Source organism: Ictidomys tridecemlineatus, chromosome 6 (assembly GCF_052094955.1).
Source record: "Ictidomys tridecemlineatus isolate mIctTri1 chromosome 6, mIctTri1.hap1, whole genome shotgun sequence".
Classification (NCBI taxonomy): domain Eukaryota; kingdom Metazoa; phylum Chordata; class Mammalia; order Rodentia; family Sciuridae; genus Ictidomys; species Ictidomys tridecemlineatus.
This window is the reverse complement of record NC_135482.1, coordinates 105355975-105377348: the sequence shown is the minus strand read 5'-3', so window position 1 is coordinate 105377348 and position 21374 is coordinate 105355975. Positions and strand designations below refer to the sequence as shown.

The 21374-nt window shown below is 43.0% G+C and overlaps 1 protein-coding gene and 1 long non-coding RNA gene across 15 annotated transcripts in view; one reads left to right on the top strand and one right to left on the bottom strand.

The window, feature by feature from the left end:
- LOC110598974 (uncharacterized) overlaps positions 1-2805 on the bottom strand; it is a 38804-nt gene extending 35999 nt beyond the window's left edge. Inside the window, exon 1 of one of the 7 annotated variants that reach the window (XR_013423175.1) lies at positions 2187-2805. This is a non-coding gene — a long non-coding RNA (uncharacterized LOC110598974). The remainder of the gene's footprint in view (positions 1-2186) is intronic. The other 6 variants (XR_013423178.1, XR_013423176.1, XR_013423177.1 and 3 more) reach the window with 6 other exon arrangements.
- The window catches only part of Kcna6 (potassium voltage-gated channel subfamily A member 6), a 206154-nt gene that overhangs the window by 17354 nt on the left and 167426 nt on the right, over positions 1-21374 (top strand). The window contains exon 2 of one of the 8 annotated variants that reach the window (XM_078015370.1): positions 20423-20807. The exons of the other annotated variants lie outside the window; for them this stretch is intronic. The gene's annotated coding sequence lies outside the window, so the exon portion shown is untranslated. Of the gene's footprint in view, positions 1-20422; positions 20808-21374 lie in introns of those variants that run through there. 8 annotated transcript variants of the gene reach the window in all.

Genomic DNA, 21374 nt, shown 5'->3' with positions numbered 1-21374 from the left:
GAAGCAAAAACTGTCCTGTGCACCATACACCGGGCACAGCTACCCACCTATGTAACCTACCCAGCTGCCCTGCCGTGGTCTTCCCATTTCATGGAAGGAGCTCTCCAGGAAGCAGGGTGGTGGGATTTCACCCCAGGCCGTCTGGCTGCAGAGTCCTACTCTCAACTGCTGTTGCTGATATTGCCTCTGTGAGATCAAAAGTCTGAACCAAACAACCCCTAGGGTACCTTTCATAACTAACACTATTTGTGTTCCCTTGGAACACAGTCGCCTGATCCCAGTTCACAGGCTCCTTTATTCCTCTTTATTCTCCCATTCCTGGCTTGATGAGGGTGGAGTGAGTGCGAGCGTGTGTATGTGTCTGCATGTGTGTTTGGACAGCCTTATGAATGGAACAGTAGGCAGACAGAATGTGAAGCAAGGAATCCTGAACAACCTTATCGACAAAACACAAAAACACGGCTCATTGGTGTGATCAGATAGCTCATCCTGTTTTCCCTTTTATCTTAAAGTTCCCAGGCTCTCTGGCTGGGAAATTTGTTATTTTTTTAATTGGACCATCACTTCGGTGGAGCCGGAATGGGGTTGGATTTGGCTGCCTGGCAGGACCCCTTCCTCAAAACAATTATCTGAATATGCTGTCTGAAGAGAATGTGTCCCCTTGCTGTGCCTTCAGGAACATCACTAGGTGTGATTATTCATCCAGTGGGTAAGGAGATAATTGGCAAACTCCTTGCTGGAATAAACATGTCTACAGTGCTTTCATTGCTTGCTAAATTCAGTTGTCCATTGGAATCTGAAGAAGACTGGTTCCAGAGTTCCCCACAGATACCCAAATCTGCAGATGCTCAAGTCTCTTATGTAACACCATATAGTATTTGCATAGGACCTAGACATCCTCCTGTATGCTTTAAATCATCTCTAGATGCTTTGTGTGCCTAGTAAAATGTAAGAGCTATATTTAAGTATTTGTTAAACTACATTGTTTAGGGAGTAATGAACAAGAAAAATAGTGTACATATACAGTACAGGTGCAATCTTTGTCTGAATGGTTTTGATCCAAGGTTGGTTGAATCCATGGGTATGAAACTCATGGATATAAAGGATCAGCTATACAGAGACTTCCAGGCCTCCCTAAAAGTCAGTAGATCTGGGAGAAGTCGGAGACTCCATTTTTTAAATACAAGAGCTCCAAGTGATTATTTCAGGATGTTTAGACTTCCTATGACCCGTAAGCAGGTCTCAACTTTACAGAGCATTGGAATTACCCAAGAAGATTTTTAAAAAGTCTTCCTGCCTGTCTGCTGTCCCCTGCTCTAATTTGAATAATTGATCCAGGGTGAAATCCAGATACAGCATTAAAAAAAAATTCTCAAGAGGTCTTGCGTGGAGCCAGTAAGACACCACTAGCCCAAGAAATGCTATTACACCTTTCTATTTAATAATTTTATACTTGATATGTAATTTTATATTTAATAAATTTATATTTATATTCAATATTTTATATTTAACATATGATTTTATAGTTAATACTTTTATAATTTTATAAGTCTCTTTTACTATGGACTACCATAACAATCTACAAAGGTCAATGTTATGATTGCCCTTGTCCCAGAGAGGTGGACTGTGTGGTGCAAGGTCACATAGCATCTCTGTGTGTCAGCAGCTGCCATTCTCTGCCCAGCCCACAGCCAGTCCTGCCAGGCCCTTTGGGAAGAGCAGCCTCCAGGCCCCGAGAGTCTCCCAGGATGAAACAGTCCTTCAGGTGCCTCTCAGTGCTGACTCGGGAGCCCTTTCTTTCCCTCCTCACCCACCTCTGTGACTGCACCCTTCCTCCTTCCCTGTGCACTGTGCAGTGATGCCATCCTCCCACGCGCCATCCCACTTACCAGTGAGAGAATGACACTGAGGGACAGAAAGCCTGGGAGCTGGCCAGTCCACATCACCCACAGTGGTCTGAAGACACAGACATGCTGACCCTTAGCCTCAGATCCAGGCCCTTCTCTGCTGTCGCTCTGCAGAAAGCACAGTGCCTTGCCGGCACCAAGAGACTCATCTACACCCAGGCTGTCCCACAGCTGTGTCCCCTTCTCCCCTATTGCATTCTCACAACCATCACTGGGGCTTCCCTGGCCCTGTACCCAATACCCTCTCCCTCCCCACTTCCCAATAACCCCAAAGCCCACCTGAGTCCTTCCTGAGAGGCCACTTCCTGCTGCGGCTGAGTCCCCCCTCTGGGCTGACAGGAGCTTCGCCAGGTGGGTCAGGGGGCAGAAGAGCCATAACCAGGAACTGCATGCGTCCCTTCCACAGCCCCCACCCAGCAACCAGCTCTCAGCTCGAAATCTGTCCCTGACTCAAACCGAGGACTTTTGTTTCTCTTTCCTCTCCTTCTCCTTGTCCAAACCTTTTTCCTCGCACAGGCTGCATCCTGGAGAAGCTCCCAGCAACTGCAGGCTTTCTGTGTCAGCATCCTGCAGTCTCCATCGGGATGCTGGGGGGGGGGCAGGATGGAGGAGGCGGGGTTTGGCCTTACAGGCGATGCAGGCAGCAGAACTGCACCTAGACAGGAGTACCCAATGCTGATCTAACATCGCCTACTGATGTGGCAGCCCTGTCATTGAGGCCAAGCCACCACCAGCTTTCTTGTGCAGGGACCTCTTTCTTTTCCTCTCGCAGGGCTTGCACCCTGCAAGTTGGCCTGGAGGGTCTGTGGCTTTTCATCTCCCTGCACTGACTTTCAGAGAAGGCTCTCTCTCTCTCTCTCTGCCAGCAAGGCCAGCCTGCTACTGGGTCCCTCTCCTGTTATACAACGATCCTTATGTGGCTGTGAACTTTCTGCTGGATGATATTTGGAAGGAGCAGAGGGAAGGAGGGTAGTGGCCAGCTCTTCTCTCCCAAAGCAAAGGAAAGACTTTGACTCTCAAAGTGGTCCCTGGAGTTATATGTGACCCATAACATCTGGTTTGGTGGATCTTACCTTTCTGGTTGGATATGGTCTGACATATGTCAGATGGCCCAAGAGTCCTACCCAGTAACCTCCTTTACTTCCCAATATCCACAGCTGATGAGCCAGATTGGTATTGTCAGACCCATTTCCCCACAGTGGATTGGACCAGGGTTGAACTTGAGCCAGTCTTAGTCTCTCTCCTAGAAAGCTGAGTTGGGACAAAAGGTTCTGGTTCAGCTTATACTCTATGGAAGAAATAGCAAACCTTCCAATCAGGGGAGCTGGAAGGGGTCTGAACCATCTTCTGACTTCACTTCCCATTTGTAAATGAAATAAAGAGTTGAAGACCTAAGAGATCATTTGATTGACCCAAATCCACATGGCCACTATAGCTACTTTATAACAGAGCTGGATCTTGGTGTTCAAAGTGTTAATACAAATATTCTCTTGGCTAAGAGGTAATGAATTGGCAAATAATATCTTATGGAAGCTTATATTCAGCTCAGATTTTGAAGAAATGATATTAATTAGGCACTACATGGTGTTTAGTGGAAACTGCACAGGTCCGAGCATCTGACTGAGCTGGACTTGAACTCTGGCTGTTCTCACTAGCATTTGGACCTTGGGCACATTTCTCACATTTAGGTATTGATTCCTCAACTATAGAATGGGGATCATAGGGCTGGGGATGTAACTCAGCAGTAGAGTGCTTGCCTAGCATTTGTGAGGCCCTGGGTTCCATCCAGCAATGCAAAACAATACAAAACAAAAAATTCAACAAGAAACAAAAAACCACAACAAAAAATGGGGAGGGGTCTTGTTGTTACAGGGTGTTCTAATGAGGATTAGAGATGCTTTGCAATTAATCTTTGCTTCATAAAAGAAAAGAGGTCTTTCTATTTAAATCAATAATATTTTGTATTCCTAGTATTCTATTCTGCAGCTGGTGTGGTTTTGAAATTATTTAGGGCCCTTTTCTCTCTCTCTCTCTCTCTCTCTTTTTTCAATTCTTCAGCAGAACTCTTTTAGGGAGCTGTTGGCTGCATCTGACAGTGGCATTTAGAAACAAAAGATCTAGTCAAGCCAGGCTCTGTAATGGGGAAGTAGACCCCCATCTCCTGATGGGAGGAGCTTCCAAGTCACTTTGCCAAGAGCGCATGGGGAAATGGAACCATTTTGGCAATGGGTTTGCCACAGCCAATGATGTTGGTTTGAGGGATTCTGTTCTTGGGACTTGCTGGACTTCCCCCTTGTGCTCACAGATGGCAGCAGCAGTTCCAGGCCTCCTGTGCTCCCACAGCTGTGACTGAATTCAGGAAGGGCCAAGAGTCCTCCTAGGAATCAGAACTTGCGGCTCCCTCTAGGATGTGGGTTAGGACACTCCCTAACCAGGATCACTGGGAGGGTGGGATAACCGTGATGGGTTTATTTATTTATTTATTTATTTATTTTTAACTTTTGAGACAAGGTTGCCCAGGTTGTGCTTGAACTCTTAGTCAAGCGATCCTCCCACCTCAGCCTCCTGAGTAGCTGGGGCTTCAGGCACATACCACCTGCTCACCACTGTGATCTCAGTGGGAGTCAACCGGCAGGGCTGGGGAGGGACCAGAAATCGGAACAAAACAGGAGATTAGAGACCAAAGAAAACAGAAGCAGGAGTTGGCAGCAGGGCTGGGAATCATTAGGGTGTGGAGGACACTTTACATGGAGGCTGTCCCCCTTTAGTAGACATTGGTCTGCAGCTTAAATGTGCCAGGCCCCATGAAATGGAAAGTAAGCAGGACTTCAGTCTTTGTAGCGAGACCACGTCCTGAGGGCAGAGACAGGGAGCAACTGGCTGTGGTGAGTTACAGGGGTGAGAAGTAGAAGTTGGGGGCAGCTTTGAGACGTACACCAGGGCCCAGATCCCACCCAGCTGTTCACCCCTTCACCACTGATATCTCACTAAGAGTGATAGAAAAACGAACAGTGCAGGAGTCAGGATACAACTAGTCAGTATCTAGTTAAAGTATCTAGTTAGTATGTAATTAAAGCTGCTTCCAGTTGCCTGCAATTCTGTGCTCTTGGGTAAAAGACTGAATTGAGACATGTGGCTGGGATACAGACCCAAAGGGAGGGTCTCTTTTTCTTATGTATCTTAGAACTAAAATCTGTGACCATCTCATTTAGAGGTGACTGCTGGGAGAAAGAGAGAAAGCAAGACCACAAAGTGGCTCTAGGTCCACTTGCCCTGATGGTTTCATAGAGTGTGAATCATATGGACAGAAGAAAATATGCTTGGCCCAAGGGGCCAAGAACTGAAAAGCAAGCTGGTTATGAAGACAGGTTGAAGTCACAGTTACTCAGTTAACTACTAAGACTTGGTTTGCCAAAAAAAAAAAAAAAAAAAAAAAAAATCCCCCCCCCCCTTTTTTTTTTGGCTTGACCTTTAGATTAGGAATTACTCGGCTTTAGAGAACACTTAGGGGAAACTAGGAAATACAAGCAGAGCAGGTAGAATCTGCAATGAAACAGAGTCACATAGTAGGTGCTCTGGATTCTTCCTGTGGGCTGGAGGGAATCAGGGAAGATTCCTCAGAGAAATGACCTCATCAGCAGGGCCTTGGAAGAGGACCTGGAAATTTCAAGGTTGAAAAGAAAATTCTTAATAAAAGAAATGGCTTCAATATATGCATGCACAGAGCTGGAGAATGAGATAGTGTGTTCAAGGAACTGGGAGCTTGGGGTACAGGAAATGGGAGAAAGGGTGCAGGGCAGGCTGGAGAAGGAGGTTGGATTCTGATGGTGAAGAGCCATGAAGCTACCAGAAGTTGATTCCTTCTGGTGGCCATGGGAGCAAGCAAGAATTTTAAATCAGGGGCAGGACATGCTCGGTACGTATATTTGAATGAAGTCTCCTGCTGAAGGAAAGACAGGAATGGGAAAGATTAGCTGTCCCCTAGGAGCCAAGACTAGCCTAGCCAGTTTCTGGGAGAGGTGTTAGGGTGGTCCACCTGGCCAGGAGGAATATTTTATCACTGACATTATTTATATTTGACATGAAAATAAAAAGTGGTCTGACTTCTGGCCAGTTTTACGATGGTTTTTAAATGCTCTGTGGACAATGTACCCCTATACTCCCTGAGCAGGGGCAGACCCTCAATGCACCCTGCTTGGTTCATAGCAGATGGGGTGGGGTGAGGGACTCTTGCAGGAATCCAGGGAGGAGGGCAACACTCACGTGCTAAACATCTGCTAGGAATTTGTGGTTGGATGGGCCCAGTGAAGGCTCGGCAGCTCAGAGGTGGATTTCAAAAGAACACTTGTATTGGGGTGCTGCTGCATCAGGCTGCAGAGAACTTTCTCCAAGAGTTCTGAGGTTAGAAAGTTCCCAGAGCTCAGGATGAGGCTGGGATGGTGCTAGGGGTGGTTATCATCATTTGACTGACCTCAGGGACAAAGGGTCTCGTACATTCCATTTCCTAGTTGACATCCCCTATACCCACCTAGCGGCTTTGAGAACATTTCTCCCCCCCTGCACACACAACTTGGAGGGTACAACATCTCTTTTGTTCCTGAAATATCCTCAATAAAGCATTCAGCACTTCCAGGAAGTCATCATGCCCAGATGACAAATGGGCTTATTCAGAAACAAAGGGAGAGCTTTGTCTGCTGCCCCCATTCCTCCAGGATTGCTCCCGGCCTGGATGCCCCCTGGAGTGTTCCCTGGTGCTGCTCTGTGGAGAGCAGAACCTGAGGATAACAGAGGCTACCCTTGTCCTCTGGTTGTTTTTCAAGTGCTGCCTGCACGAAATGTGACAGGGTGGTTCTATTTTGTTTGCCTGACTTTGAATGCAACACTTAACTATCAGGATTTTTGCTGTTGTTGTTATTCTTTTTCTTTTTAAAAAAATCAGCTGTCTGATAGGAATGTAGTGATGGCCGGTCAAGGTCTTTAATTTGCATTTCCTTGACACTAAGTGAAGTTGAGTTTCCTTCCATGGGTTTGAACTGTATGTCAGGTTTGCATTAATGCAAAGTTCATGTCCACCATACATGGTTTTAGGTAGTAAAAAGTAGGAGGTTTGCAGTTATTGTCAACTCTAAGTAATGTTTCTCCAGGGAAATGTCCCCTCATGTCTTTTGCTCATTACCAATGAAATAGTTTGCCTTTCTGTGTTCTTTAGATATTCTAGATACGAATATTTTATCTAACATGTTGTTTACAAGATGAGCCATAGATTGTTGAAAAAATCGTATTTATCAAATACTTTGATTTAGGAATTATACTTTTGGTATAAAATCTAACGCTGTTAATCAAACCATAGGTCTTCAAAGTTTTCTCCCAAATTTTCTTTAAAAAGTTTTAAATATTATATTGAAATCTATATTCTGTTTGAAATTCTTTTTATGTAGCATGAGGTTTAGGTCAAAGTTTTTTTTCCCCCTGCATCTGATAGATGTTCAATTACTTCAACACCATTTGCTATAAAATCTATCCTTCCTGCATTAAATTATTTTGGTTGTCCATACTTATAAGAGGGTATGTCGATGGGCTCTATTCTGTTCTATTGATGCATGCATCCAGTCAGCTACCAGACTTAATTACTACAGCTAAAAAATTGATGCAAAATGTGGTCAATTGATTCTTCCCCATTTACTTTTTTTTTTTTGAAAAATTGCCTTAGCTTTTTCTGTTCCTTTGCCTTTCCATATAAAATTTAAGATATAATTAACTCTACATGGAAAAAAGTCTTGCTAAGATTTTGATAGGAATTGTGTTAAATCTATAAATCGATTTGAGCATTGATCTCATTATCATCTAGAGTATTTTAATCCAAGAACATGCTACATCTCTCCATTTAATTAGATATACTTTCATTTCTTTCATTATTACCTTGAACTTTTCATCATACAAGCCCTGTTACATGTTCTGTTAGATGTATGCTTACCTGTATCTTGAAAAAGCAATTGTCAATATTATTGCATTTATAATCACAATTCTCATGTGCCCATTTCTGATGTATAGAAATACAACCAAGTTTTGCACATTGGTCTTGTATCCTGTGATATCACACTTGCTTATTAGGTCAAGGAGTTAAATTTATTAGCTTCTCTGTTGTACCTCATTTTCTTGAGAGGATTTGGGTCACTGTGAAAAGTAAGAAAATAAATTCTACGTAGAGACCAGGTCATGGGTAAATGTGTCTGAATCATTTTATTTATATGTTTGTGTTTTCGTAAGATGATTTATTGGACATCTGATGACTCCTTTGTGTCAAGTTTGCATTAATGCAAAGTTCATGTCCACCATACATGGTTTTAGGTAGTAAAAAGTAGGAGGTTTGCAGTTATTGTCAACTCTAAGTAATGTTTCTGGGATTCATAGTAGTGATTGGCGTCTGACATTTTCGTTCACTTGATGAGCTAAAATCTCAGTAGTTGATTCTTGTTTGGAAATTAGAGAAAGTGCTAGCACCAGGCAACTTCCTTCCCCACCCTAAACTGAGGCTCTGTGTACTTTTTATATGGTTGGCTTCAACTCAAAGCTATTTAGGGGAAGTTAGGCTTTCTGGTAGCTCCTTTGCCTCAACTGGTAGTGAACCAAAGCCCAGTAAAATAATTCTCTGTGGTGTGAGACCAGAACTGAGGGTTCTAAGTCTAAATGAAGATCAATCCTGGTGCAGTAGAAGAACATAGACTTTGGTATTTTGCTGTCTTGGTTTCATCTAGCCAGCAGTGTGATTTGGGGTGAATTATTTAAGTTTGTGGAGCCACAGGATTCTCATCTGTGAAACAGAGAAGATAATGTCTATCTCAAAGGATGGATGGATTTATTCATGATTAATTTATTTAAAATATCTTAAACATAGTAACTGATGAATAAAACATAATTATCATTATAATTAGGCTATATTGCTTAGGTCTCATTGGTTCTGTAATTAATTTAGTGCAGTTCTTTATTTTGGTTATAAATGACTAAAAATCTAGCTCAAATAATCATAAAAGGGACTTTGATCAACTCATGTAACTTCATCTAAACTTGGGCTAAGGGTACAGTATGTGATCTATGGGGTTTTTGTTTTTTTCATTTCTTTTAATGCAGTTTGCTCTTCATGTTGGGTTCCAAAGATGGCAAGATAGCTAATAAATCCAGGCATACATCCTCCCAGGTTCTCATTCAATAAAAATAGTATTTGACCTGACAATGCCTGTGATCTGATTTTCATTGGTTAGAAATTCACCTTCTGCTTATTTGTGAATAAATTATCAGGCCAAGGGAATGGTATGCTCCAATTTGACATATCTGGGTTACATGCACACCTTGGATCCAAGGTTGGAGCAGCTTTTACCCCAAGGACTTAGACTGATCATGGAATATGGAGGCAATTTCTCTAAGGAAATTTGTAATCCATCATGAAAAGAAGGGTTAAAATATTGGGTAGCCAAGAAAGTAACACCATTTCTTCAAATAAACAAATAATGAGAAACAAGTATCTACTGCATCCAGGTTCTTCAATGGCTCTTTCAGCACGAGAAAGATGTCATAGCTTATTCATACCAACACCAAAATAGGAAAAGGAACCTGTTCAGACTTTGTGTAACGAATTTCTGTATTCATACATGGACTTGCTACTTCAGATTAAAGGATTACAGAACTACCAAAGAATTTTTGAATGATTTTTATCTAAAAGTCACTAGTACTTTTTTCAAAATGATAATAGTTTTATTCTGATTATTGAGATATAATATGCATATAAGTATAGAGAGCAAAGTAAAAGTTACCAGTAATCTCACAATCCTGTCAACATCTTAGCATAATGATTCCAGATTTGTTTATGTGTGTATATGTCTTGTGCATATAAAATATTTAGTTGACATAAAATCAAACTTAAATTTACTTTATTATCTTTTTTAACTTCCTATATTCTGGATGTCCTTTTGTGTTAATAAATATAGATCATAAAATTATGACTTTAAAGACTGCATACATTTGAATAGAAATACCATAAATATTTAACCATCTTCTATTAATTCACTTTTTCATGATTATAAAGCAATACACTGATAAATATCCTTACCTATACACATTTATCTCTTATCTTGTGAATAAATGTCTGGAAGTAGAATTGCTATGCTGAAGATTGTGTATGTCTTAAAGACTTTGACATGTATTACTAAATTGTACTGCAGAGGTTGTATCTATACTGGGTAGGGTTGACAGATAAAATATAAGATGTCCAAAAATTGATATAAGCAATGAATAGCTTTTAGTATAAGAATGTCCCAAATATTGTAAAATCATCTGAAATTCAAGTGTAACTGGGGATCCTGCATTTTTATTTGCTATATCTGGTGAATTTAAGACTGAGTATCAATCTCTGATTCACAAACCCAATAGTGTTTCTGCATTTTCTAGACCGGGAGCCCCAGGCCTCCAACCTCCAAGTCTGGCCACACATCTAGAGGTGTGTGGGTCCCTTCACTTTCCCTACTGCTGATCTCTAATTTTTTCTTATGTCCAAAATATTGGGGAATCCTCACTGCTTCTCATATTAAATTTGTCTGCTCAGACTGCTATCCTTGAATATTATAGGCTGGGTGACTTCAACAACACAAATTTATTTTTTGACAGTTCTGGAGCCTGGCAGTCTGTGTTAGCCAGCTTTCTGTCACTATAACAAATACCAGAGATAGTCAACTTATAAAGAGAAAAGGTTTATTTTGGCTCCCAGATTTGGAGGTTCCAGTCCATGATTGGTTGGCCCTGTTGCTTTGGACCTGAGGTGAGGCCACACATCATGGCAGGAGTATGTGGTTGAGCAAAACTGCTCACCTTATCACCAGGAGGCGAAAGAGAGCAAGAGGGGGACCAGAACTCCTTTCAAGGGCACACCCCTAATGACCTAGAGACCTCCCACTAGGCCCCACCTCCTGAAGGCTCTACCACTCCCAGTATTCTCACCTTGGGTACCAGGCCTTTAACACATGGGCCTTTGGGCAACATTGGGCATCCACATGATAGCAAAGTGCAGGATGAAGGTGTCATCAAATTAGCTCCTGATGAGGGCTCTCTTCCTGGCTTCTCATTGTGCCTTCACATGGCCTTTCTTTCCTCTGTGCATACAAGAGAGAATGAGCTCTTTTTCTCTTCCTTTTTCATGAGAACGCCAGTCCCATCAGATCAGGGACCCACCCTTATGACGTCACCTAACCTTAATAGGTCCCATTTACACGGGTTAGATCTTCAGCATTAAATTATTTTGGGGAGTGGAGGGACACAAATATTCAGTCGATAACATATAACTTTAGGAATGTACTCTTACTATTTGCTTTCAAAGACTCTCAAGGAATTCGTGCTTTTGCTAAAAAAAAAGAAAAGAAATGCAAAACAAACAAACTCTGCTTATGAATAGAAGAATAAAATTTATGGGTTAAACTCAGGAAATTCAGGAGAAACTTGACTTAAAGATTTGTAACTTTAATAAACTGAATATTTATTTATTTATTTATTTAAAACAATGTATCTCCTAAATAACCTTTCAGCATGCAGAAGTTACCTCGTGGAAACATAAAATCCACACATTGATATGTACATATGTATAGACTAGAAAGTGTATCAATAACACTAGTAGCCATAAATTATAAACAGTTACAGAACACTGTGGCTTATAACAACAACTGTCCCAAATCCTCACACTGTGGGGTGACTTCAGTTATTATTTCCACTTATTAGATGAGGCCATCAAGTAAGCAAGCGGTTTAAGGTCAAGTTTGTATGACTTCCAAAGCAAGATGTAAAAAAAAATTTTTTTAATTTTTTGTTTTTTAGATGGCAGAAGTGTGTGAATTGTTTATAATGAGTATATTTTGTGGAGGGTATCAGGAAAAAATTTCCCATCTTAAAAAAACTGCAATGGATGAATATAGAAATTGAGACTAACAGATGGAAGAAATCACCAGCTCTGTCTGAGAGTCACGCTTCTCACTCCTGAATATTCTAGCTGAGGGTTTGTGGGGAAGGCGTTAATCTGATGGGTATAGAATCGTTTCTTGTTGAATTTATTTCTTGTAGATGATTGTGACTGATATGCCCTTAAAGATAAGGGTGAGCTGAAGCTTTGAGAGTGTCCTGACAATTTTCCTATGGGTGCTGAAATAAACTGTAGACCTAATTTGTTGCACGTCACAGCTCCACCTCTCTGGGCAGCAGAGGGCTTGGATGATATGTTGGAAGGGAGTAGGAAGTAACATGTCACTCGCAGAAATGGCAGGATGGTGGGGAGCAGTGGTTGGGCCTCACTTCTGAAACAGTGACAGGAAGAGTGAGTGCTGATGGGGCGATGGAGTTGGTCAGTGGTTCACACAGCGTCCTGTAAGGGAGATCCCTCAGATTCTGGTCCTCGACTCTCCCTGATGTCATGGCATAGTCCAAGCTCTGGGAAGTGAAGTCCACTACAGATGTGACCCCCACCTGGGCACGGTGGCACATGCCTATAATCCCAGCGACTAGGGAGGTTGAGGCAGGAGGATTGTGAGTTCAAAGCCAGCCTCAGCAAAAGCAAAGTGCTAAGCAACTCTGTGAGACCCTGTGTCTAAATAAAATACAAAACAGGGCTGGGGATGTGGCTCTGTGGTCGAGTGCCCCTGAAATCAATCCCGGGTACCCGTACCTCCCCCCCCCCCCAAAAAAAGATGTGATCCCTAGTAGGTAATGCCAGAGACTGATTTGGGGGGAAAGATGGATGTTTAAAAAATATATGTAAATATATATATTTAAAAATATAAGTGTAGTGGTCCAGTTGCATTATATTGTAGAATTTTAAAAATTGGGAGTCCCCCTGACTAATTACCACTTGCATCTGAAGGAGAGTTATTTTAAAGGAAGATTACCTGGTAGTCTTACTCTTTAAAAGGAACTTTAAAAAATATTGGTTTCTCATATAGTTCTGGATAAAGAGGAAGAAAGAAAAAAGATGAACTTAAACTTATTTTACTCAGCAAAGGGTTAAATTAACATTGGTTTATCAGGTAGTGCCAAATTGCACAGGTAGTGTAAATAAGTGGTGTTCAACATTAAATGTTGAAATTTAGAGCCCCCTAGTGCCCCATCTGATGCTGAGCTTAGAATTGTATGCATTACCTGATGAATGGTCATTCTCATGGTGCCCTTTCTGCCAGTCAGCAACACCAGCTTTATATAACAGTGTATGTGCTGCTGTGCACTGGTGGTGCCTGCCTGTAATCCCAGTGACTAGGGAGGCTGAGGCAGGAGGATTGTGAGTTCAAAGCCAGCCTTAGCAAAAGCAAGGTGCTAAGCAACTCGGTGACACCCTGTCTCTAAATAAAATACAAAATAGGGCTGGAGATGTGGCTCAGTGGGCGAGTGCCTTTGAGTTCAATCCCTAGTAACCAACAAAACAAACAAACAAACAAAATAAAAAATTAAAAAAGTATATGCAATAGTTTGGCTAGTTTCTTGTATATTTAACTCCAATTTTCTAAAAAAAAGGGAAAATACACACATTCACATCCACAACACAAAAGCCTTGTGCTAATAGTGTTGAGACAAGATGAAAATCATTAGATTTGCTACAGTGATGAATCTTTAGCTTCAGTCAGGTGGTCACTGGGGTTCAGCCAGTTGAAGGTGTGGTGGATTGTGGAGGAAGGAATTAATTCAAGGTCATATGTGGAATGCTCGAAATATATCATTGATGACTGTGTCTAAAAGGCAAACCTCCTGGGTTTGGTGACACCTCTCCAGGCCAGCAACCACCTGCAACACAATCTCCTGCACACTGCATGTCAGCGTACATTTCCAGAATCACGTCTGAGGTTGGGCACTGGTGGTATAGAGAGCAGGGGGTGACTGGGCTTTCACAGAAAAACATGCAGTCTCCATGTTGTAGAATTTTAGGGTAGGGATGAGACAGATGAATGGAAGTTTAAAGCCATGTCATCTCTATTGCTTGTTGCAGTTTTAAAACATAGCTGGAATATAAGGAAACAAATGACTTCTTCCATGAAGCTTAGAACTCGGCCTCTCTCTGGAGTGTGTGTGTGTGTGTGTGTGTGTGTGTGTGTGTGTGTGCGTGCGCACATGTGTATGTGTGTTGGGGATGGGGGGTGGAAACAGATATTAACCCGATAAGTCTGAGTGTAAAACTGCAACTGTGCCAAGTGTTATAAAGGACCGATACCCACAAAAGTGCTATGAGAGTCTAAAATAGGGGAATATAGTTTAATGACATTTTAGCTGACATTTGAATGATGAATAGGAGCTAAGTAGTCAAAGGAGATGGAGTTCGCATTCCAGGCAGAGGGAACAGCCTGCCATCCCCTGGGGTGGGGAAACATGGTACAGCAACTGCAGGCATAGAGGTTAAGAGTTTTATCTATGGGATGCCATGGACAGGTTTTAAGCAGATGTGTGTGTGTGTGTGTGGGGGGGGTGATAGGATCAGATTTGTGTTGAAAATATCAGTCTGGCCACAGTGTAATAGGTTGGAGGTACTGGCTGAATGTGGGTGGTCCATTTATGGAGTTTTGCTAGTATGCAGGTGAAAGATGGTCTTAGGGCAATAGTGGCGCAGATGGACAGAGGTGAGTGAGTTTGAGACTGATGAGGAGGTGAGAGCTACTTCAAGACTCAGGATGGATTGGGGTGGTAGATGAGAGGAAAAGGGGTGGATGAGAAGAGGAGCATGACTTGCAGGCCTTAATTACATAAAGCTGCAGGTACCTTGATCTGTTTTGTGTTGCTATAATAAAATACCTGAGGCTGGGTAAAGAGGTGTTTTTGACTCACAGTTTGAGAAGCTGAAGGATCCAAACAGCATGACCGCAGCATGCAGGCGAGGGCCCTCGTGGCTGCACCACAGCATGGTGGAGAAGTGGAAAGGAAAAATGGCGCTGTGCAGAAGGGCATGGATGATCTCACTCCACAACCACCTTCTCTCCCAGATGTCACTGATCCGTTTATGAGGGTGGAGCCCCTGTGACCTAATTACCTTCCACCAGGCCCCATTTCATAAGGGTTCCATGCTCACCATCACCACCCGGGGGACCATGCTTCCAGCCAGTGAGCCTTTGGGAGACACACTCAAACCACATCTGAACATGGGAGTAGGCGACCTGTTGCCATTTCATTTGGAAATTGGTGAAGTACGATTTGGGTGTGTATGGGCTGAAAACTGATCATATTTTTAAAAATTACTTTAATGTTCATTAAGGTAATATTTGAAAATGCTTGGGTGAACCAAACAAGAATATAAGTCTTCTCAGGAAAACCAGCACACCCTCTCTCTCTCTGTCCTTAGCAAGTCCTCAGAGGAGAGTTTCAATTATCTTAACAGGTTTTTTTTTTTTTTTTGTATTTACCTTTGTCTTTCAGTAAATATAGATGCAGCAATTTCTTGATTTATTTTTTTCATTTAATGAATACTTTTAAAGCTCCTGCTGGGTGCTAGTCACTCTGTTCTATGCAGGGATGTCTCGGTGGACAAGTTGTGGATTTAAATTTTTTAAATGTTTAAATCAACCATTACTCTAACCACCTCTTTCTATAGAAGTAGTAACCGATTTACAGAAGTTTATGGATGATAAATAAACAGTGGTGAGGGTGGCATAGGGAATATCAGGGAGAAAATGCAACCTTAATAAGGAAGTGGGAGAGTGGGAGATGCCACTGAGAAAAAAAAATCTGAGAAAAGACCTGCAATACAGGAGGAGGGAGCCCCATGGATACATGGGGAAGAGCACTCTAAGCAAAGGGAACAGCATGTGCAAAGGCCCTGAGGTGGGAAGATGTGATATAATTGAGGAAGAGAACATCCTATGGTCCTCATCGCAGGAGCAAAGTCAGTCGTGGGAGAGCACTAAGGGTTAAGGTTAGAGTGGTAAGGTGGACTGATAGATCATTTAGGGCTACTCTTAACACCTTGACTGTGAGAGGTAGAACATGACCTCTTGTGTTTGTCCATGAAGCCATATGTCTTCTACTGCTTTCTCTGCCTCCCACATAATATTTTGTTTAAGTCAGTGTTCAGTGTTTATGTCATTATCATTATCAAGTATTATTTTCTGCATTGCCAAGCAGTGCATTATGATAATGTTCATTTAATCTCTTGTAAACATTTTGTTAATAATAGCCTCATTTTCTTCACCTGATTAATTTTCTGTGTTCCTATTTATAATTTGTCCCGAACTCTCCGACTGAGTTGGAAAATCCCTCTAGACACCATTTTTTTTTTTGTGACGTATCACACTGAATGTCATCACACTGTGGGTTCTTTTATTTCCCCCTAAAATCTTTCATTCTGGAACCTTCCATTCTCCCTGTCCATCTTGCCTGCTTTCTCTCTGCCCCAGCACAGCCAGTATTGTGGGAATTTGTTTTCCTTCTCCTCTATGTTGCCTTTCTGTTTTCCTGGACTCTGTTTCCTTCTTTCTTGATTGATTTCCTTTTAGGGAAGGGAAATCCTCCAGTCAGCTTCTAAGAAAAGGTAAGTAGAAACTAGGGTTTTTAACCTTTCCCTCACAATGCCTCTGTTCAACTCTGAAATTTCATTGATGGTTGGAGGGATAGAATATTCCAGGATGGATATCATTTTGCCTTGGAATTCTGGAGGCCTTCCTCCTCTCCTTCCTAACTTCCGGTCTTGCCGTGAGATGTCAGTGCTTTTCTGATTTCTTTTTAGGTGACCCCCCTCCCCCTCGAGGGTTAATGTGTTCTCTTTTTCTTGGTACTTTGCAATCATGGCTCTGCGCTTTCGTGTGGATGTGTTGGGTATAGGCTTGCTGGACAAGATAGAAGATGCCTATGAAATTTGAATTTCAGATAAACTGTAAATAAAGTTTGTAATATTTGGGACATACTTATACTAAACACTTTTCTCTGCTTATCCAAAATGCAAATTTAACTGAGTGTCCTTCCTTGTGCTAAAATATGGCAACTTTAGAAGCTTGGCTTTTCATTCTGGAAACGTGTATCTTTTGGTTTGGGGAATTTTTCATGTGATATTCCTCTAAATTGAAATATTAGTCTAAGCTTAAAAGATGACGTATTCAATAAGGCCACCAGCCAACCGTGAACTTGCCCTCTTGGGTTCCCAAATAGAAATCTCCTTCAGCTCTGTAGCCGTTTCATCTAGACTTGTGACTGTGCTTCCTAATAATACACTTCCATTGCTTTTTAATTTTTATTTTTCGAGTCTTAAAAAATCGACTTCCTACTAGGAAAGCTTTTAGCTTTTTTAACACCACCCACCATTACTCTCCATGATATACACAAACACCCCACTATATAGACCTTCTCAACCCACTATAGTATAAATGTCATGATATTTATTAGCTCACTATTCGGTTCTACTTTATTATGACTGTGTAAATATTATTCCCCATCGAGCCACCTAGTGTTCTGTGCTATAATTATTTTTCATTGCTCACATGACTTTATTTTCCTATGGAATCGCTAAATATCTTCTTTTTATTGCTTAATTTTTTTATATACTTGTCATTGTTTGATGCCCAAAAGGAGGGTGGGGGTTCAGTAAATGTCTCCTGAGCAATGTAAATCTCCTCCTAGTTCATGTGGACATACCAGGCTAACTTTCACCTTCAACTTGACTTTATCCAATGCTTTCCTTCACCTCTGGACTAGGAAACCACTTGCTTGGATGAGAATAGTATTTTAGGTTGACAATCACCTCCATTATCTTCTAACTCCTTGTGATGCTTTTGGTAAAATCTGATGCCATCCTAATTTCTAGATTTCATGGTCCTGGACTTTGTAGGACTAGTTTTATCCCCTTTAATGGTTGTTCAGTCAGCACTCTTGGTCTGAAATGCATGTTTTTCAACTGTTGAACATTTTTCTTTAATTATTTCATTATTTTTCCCCCCATTCTTTTTGCCCATTTTCTTTTTCTAGAACTCTATTAATTGGACTTTGGATCTCCTGGGCTGGTTCTCAAGTTTCTTTATCTTTTCTCTTTTCCATGATAGTTTTGTCTTGATTTCTGGAAGTCTTCCTCCACATTGTCTTCTAGATCTTCAATTGGCATTTAAATTTTGGTTAACGTATTTTTTACGATTTTTAAGAATATCTTTTCTTCTTGGGCGGTTCATTTTTTCAAGACAGTCTATTCTTGTTTCATATGTAAAATGTTCTCTCATTTATCAGGGGATTTAGAGTATTTTCCAAGTATTTTTCTGCTTCTGGGATTTTCTGTTTCCCCCACTTTTCTCTTGTTTTGAACTGTTGGAAGCTTTCCTTGGATGTTTGTCCTACGAGGATACCTGTTTATTTTCAAGAGTGGAGTGCTAATAATAAGCTGGTTGGCGGCTCTGAGTCTGGGCTGGTTGAGTGGTGAGCTCACCGCAAGGTGATGAAGCTGCATCAGGACGTCTTACTGGGGACTTCTGGGAACCAATGGCTGTAGGTCCTTCTCTTTTGGAACTCTGTTTCCTCCAGGAAAGATACTGTCTGCCTGATACTGTTCTGGGAGCAGAGCAAGGAAGGTGGCAGACTGTCTCGCCACTGAGCACGTGGTCTCTCACATCACAACCTTAAGCCCCCTATTTTCAGTGCACCACCCCAGCCTGTCTTACACAGTGACAGCTGTTCCCAACTCCAGCCCTTCTGATCCAGTTTCTCTGCAATAAACGTCTCATCTTTTGGTAGGTTAGTGAATGCGTAGCAGCGTGGCTTTCTGAGATGGTGGAGGAGAGCTGGAAGGGTGTGTCTCACTGTGATCATTTTTTGACCCTGCTTCTGTTGTACTGGGTTATCTCCAACTCTGAGCATCTGTGGGTTCCCTGGAGTTAATCAACTTCTATTTCAATGGCATGGCCTAAATCTTGGCCTTCCAAGTTCAATGCTGTTCCTTCCATCATCTACTCTCCTGATTTTTATTTTCTTTATTACTTCACCTCTACCTTCCTCTTTGAAAATTATTTTGTTACTGTTATTTTTTGTGGGGCTTTAGGAAGGACCCCTCCCCCATCCATCTTTTTTTTTCTTTCTTTTCTGTTTTATTGGTACTGGAGATTGAACTCACTCGACCACTGAGCCACATCCCCAGCCCTATTTTGTATTTTATTTAGAGACAGGGTCTCGCTGAGTTGCTTAGTGCCTTGCTGTTGCTGAGGCTGCCTCAGCCTCCCAAGCCTCCAGAGCCTCTAGGATTACAGGCTTTTACCACTGTGCCTGGCTCCTGTTTGTTTGTAACCCCTGTGTAGGAGCTGCTGCCTACTAGTGAGGCCAATTGAAAGCACTTGTCCTTTCATGGCTAGAAGGTCAGCGACTCTTAGTCCACGCAGGCCGTCTGCTCTTGCCTTCAGTTCATGCTTCAGTGAGGTCTCTCCAGATGTGGGACCCCTGGGCAGGCTCCCAATTAATTGAAATTACAAGTATTAGATATCTTCATCCTGCAGGAGTCCACGCGGGCATAGGCATGATAATAACATCACCTGGAGTTCTTGTGATTCTTCACTTTTCCCAAAGCAGTTTCACAAACACCTGGATCTGGGGCTAGCTCTACACACTTGGAACAACCACGTCATTGTCCTGCCCGTTTTCACACAGGCAGAAACAGAGCTGCAGGTGATGTTGGTTGGTTTGTGTTTAGACAACCACGGGCCTGCTCTTGAAGTGCTCTGTGCTAGTGACAGAGACACACGCATCTCCTCGGGGTTGACAAATGAGGAGTTCCGTACCCAGGGCCTGGGAGAGGCAGGCACCAGACACTTTGAGCTGAATCTTTCACTCACTTTCCAATAGAAACCAACCACACTGTGTCATGAGAATGAACACACAGTAGAGCGGCAGGAAATCAGAGAAGAGGGAGAGATCACTCATCCTGGGGATGGCGGGAGAGGCTCATGCGGGTGGTGGGGTTTCACTGGGTCTGGAGGGGAGGACTGAGGAAGGTAGGCGTGGGAAACAGGAGCACTCTGGGGAGTGGGATAAGGGGGGAGTCAGGCCGTGGCCAGGACTCTTCCAGGGAAGGAGGGTGATTCCTTACTTGAATGCCTGTTGAGGATCAGAGATGTCCCCCTGAGGTGTAAGTAGATGACCAGAAGTGTTAGAGGGAGACCAGCTGGGTGGATTATGGAAGGCAGCACTTTGGCAGTCTGGAAGGCAAGCAGATTGCTTGGACTTGATTCTCGGGGGATTAAGGGACTATTCAAGGTAGAGAATTAAGGACAGCAGTGTAGAAAGGCAAGTCATGCAGAAATGGCTTCAGGCCGCATGTCCAGTAGCTGCTGGTGAGTTGTTGGGTCCGAGTAGGTGGTGGGAGGATGGTCTGAGCAAACTGGGGAGCCCAGGAATAAGGTTCTGATGGGAGGCGGGGGGGGGGGGACACAGTGCCACTACCGACGAGCCAGGAAAGAAGCTGAATCCTCATGTTTCCTGGTGGCGTCCTCATGTGTCCCTCCATCATGTCACTAACTGCACCTCCTTTTGTTCTCCTTCCTTCCTGGCAGGGAAACTGTGGGTACGGTGGTCCTGGAAAGGAGACTGATGCATACATTTGTGGTAGTGGCTGGTCAGAGAAGACCTGAACCCTCAGCTTCCCTGGAAGACGAGACCCTTCCTTGGATGACCCTGCCTGAGGGCCCTCTGGAGGCCTTGCACAAGCAGCAACCAGGACAGAAAACCTTGAGATGGGACCCCCTGGAGTCAAAGATGGGGCCCAGAAGGTTGGGGTGAGGCTGTGAGGAGGAGGGTGAAAGCTGGTGGTGTGGTCCAAAGAGACAAGGTATGAGGAGGACTGGAGATTCCAGAAAGTGCATGGCAGAGCCGCAGACCCACCCAGGAGCAGGTGGCTGTGGAAAAGTAACAAATAAATAAACGGCAGAGTCTCCCGAGGCTGTGTGTTACGCTGCGTGAAAACATCGACTGCCGAGTCCAGCTGACACGTCAAGGGATTTCGACAAAAGCAGGCAGATAGCCCAGATGCCAGGTCCCCTGACCAGCTTCCCAGCTGTCGTCAGAACATGTGAGCATGTGCTGGGCACCTGCAGAGAAAGGGCTGGATCCCCTTCTGCAGGTCACTAGAGAGAGGGGACATTTTTCAAGAAGGCAAGATAGATCAGCCATGTCAGGAGTGATCTGCCCCTTACCTCTACAGGATTAGACAAATACCAAGGTCAGAGTTGTCTCTCACGTGCCCTCTCAGAGCTGGGGGGACACTGTGCGCAGGGTCTCCTGTGTTCAGAGGGGGCAGCCTTTCTAGTCACCCACGTTGCTCCCTCTCGTCGTTGACAGTTGCTCACCCTTGATTGTCCTCACTGGAAGGAGTGCAGTCTTGCTTCTAGGAAGGCCCTTGACAACCGGTCCTCCACTCTTCCGGGATCTCTGGGGACATTCCCATTTGTAGCCACTCATCCAAATGTCTTTTCCCATTGGTGGCAAAACACATTAGGATGAATTTCT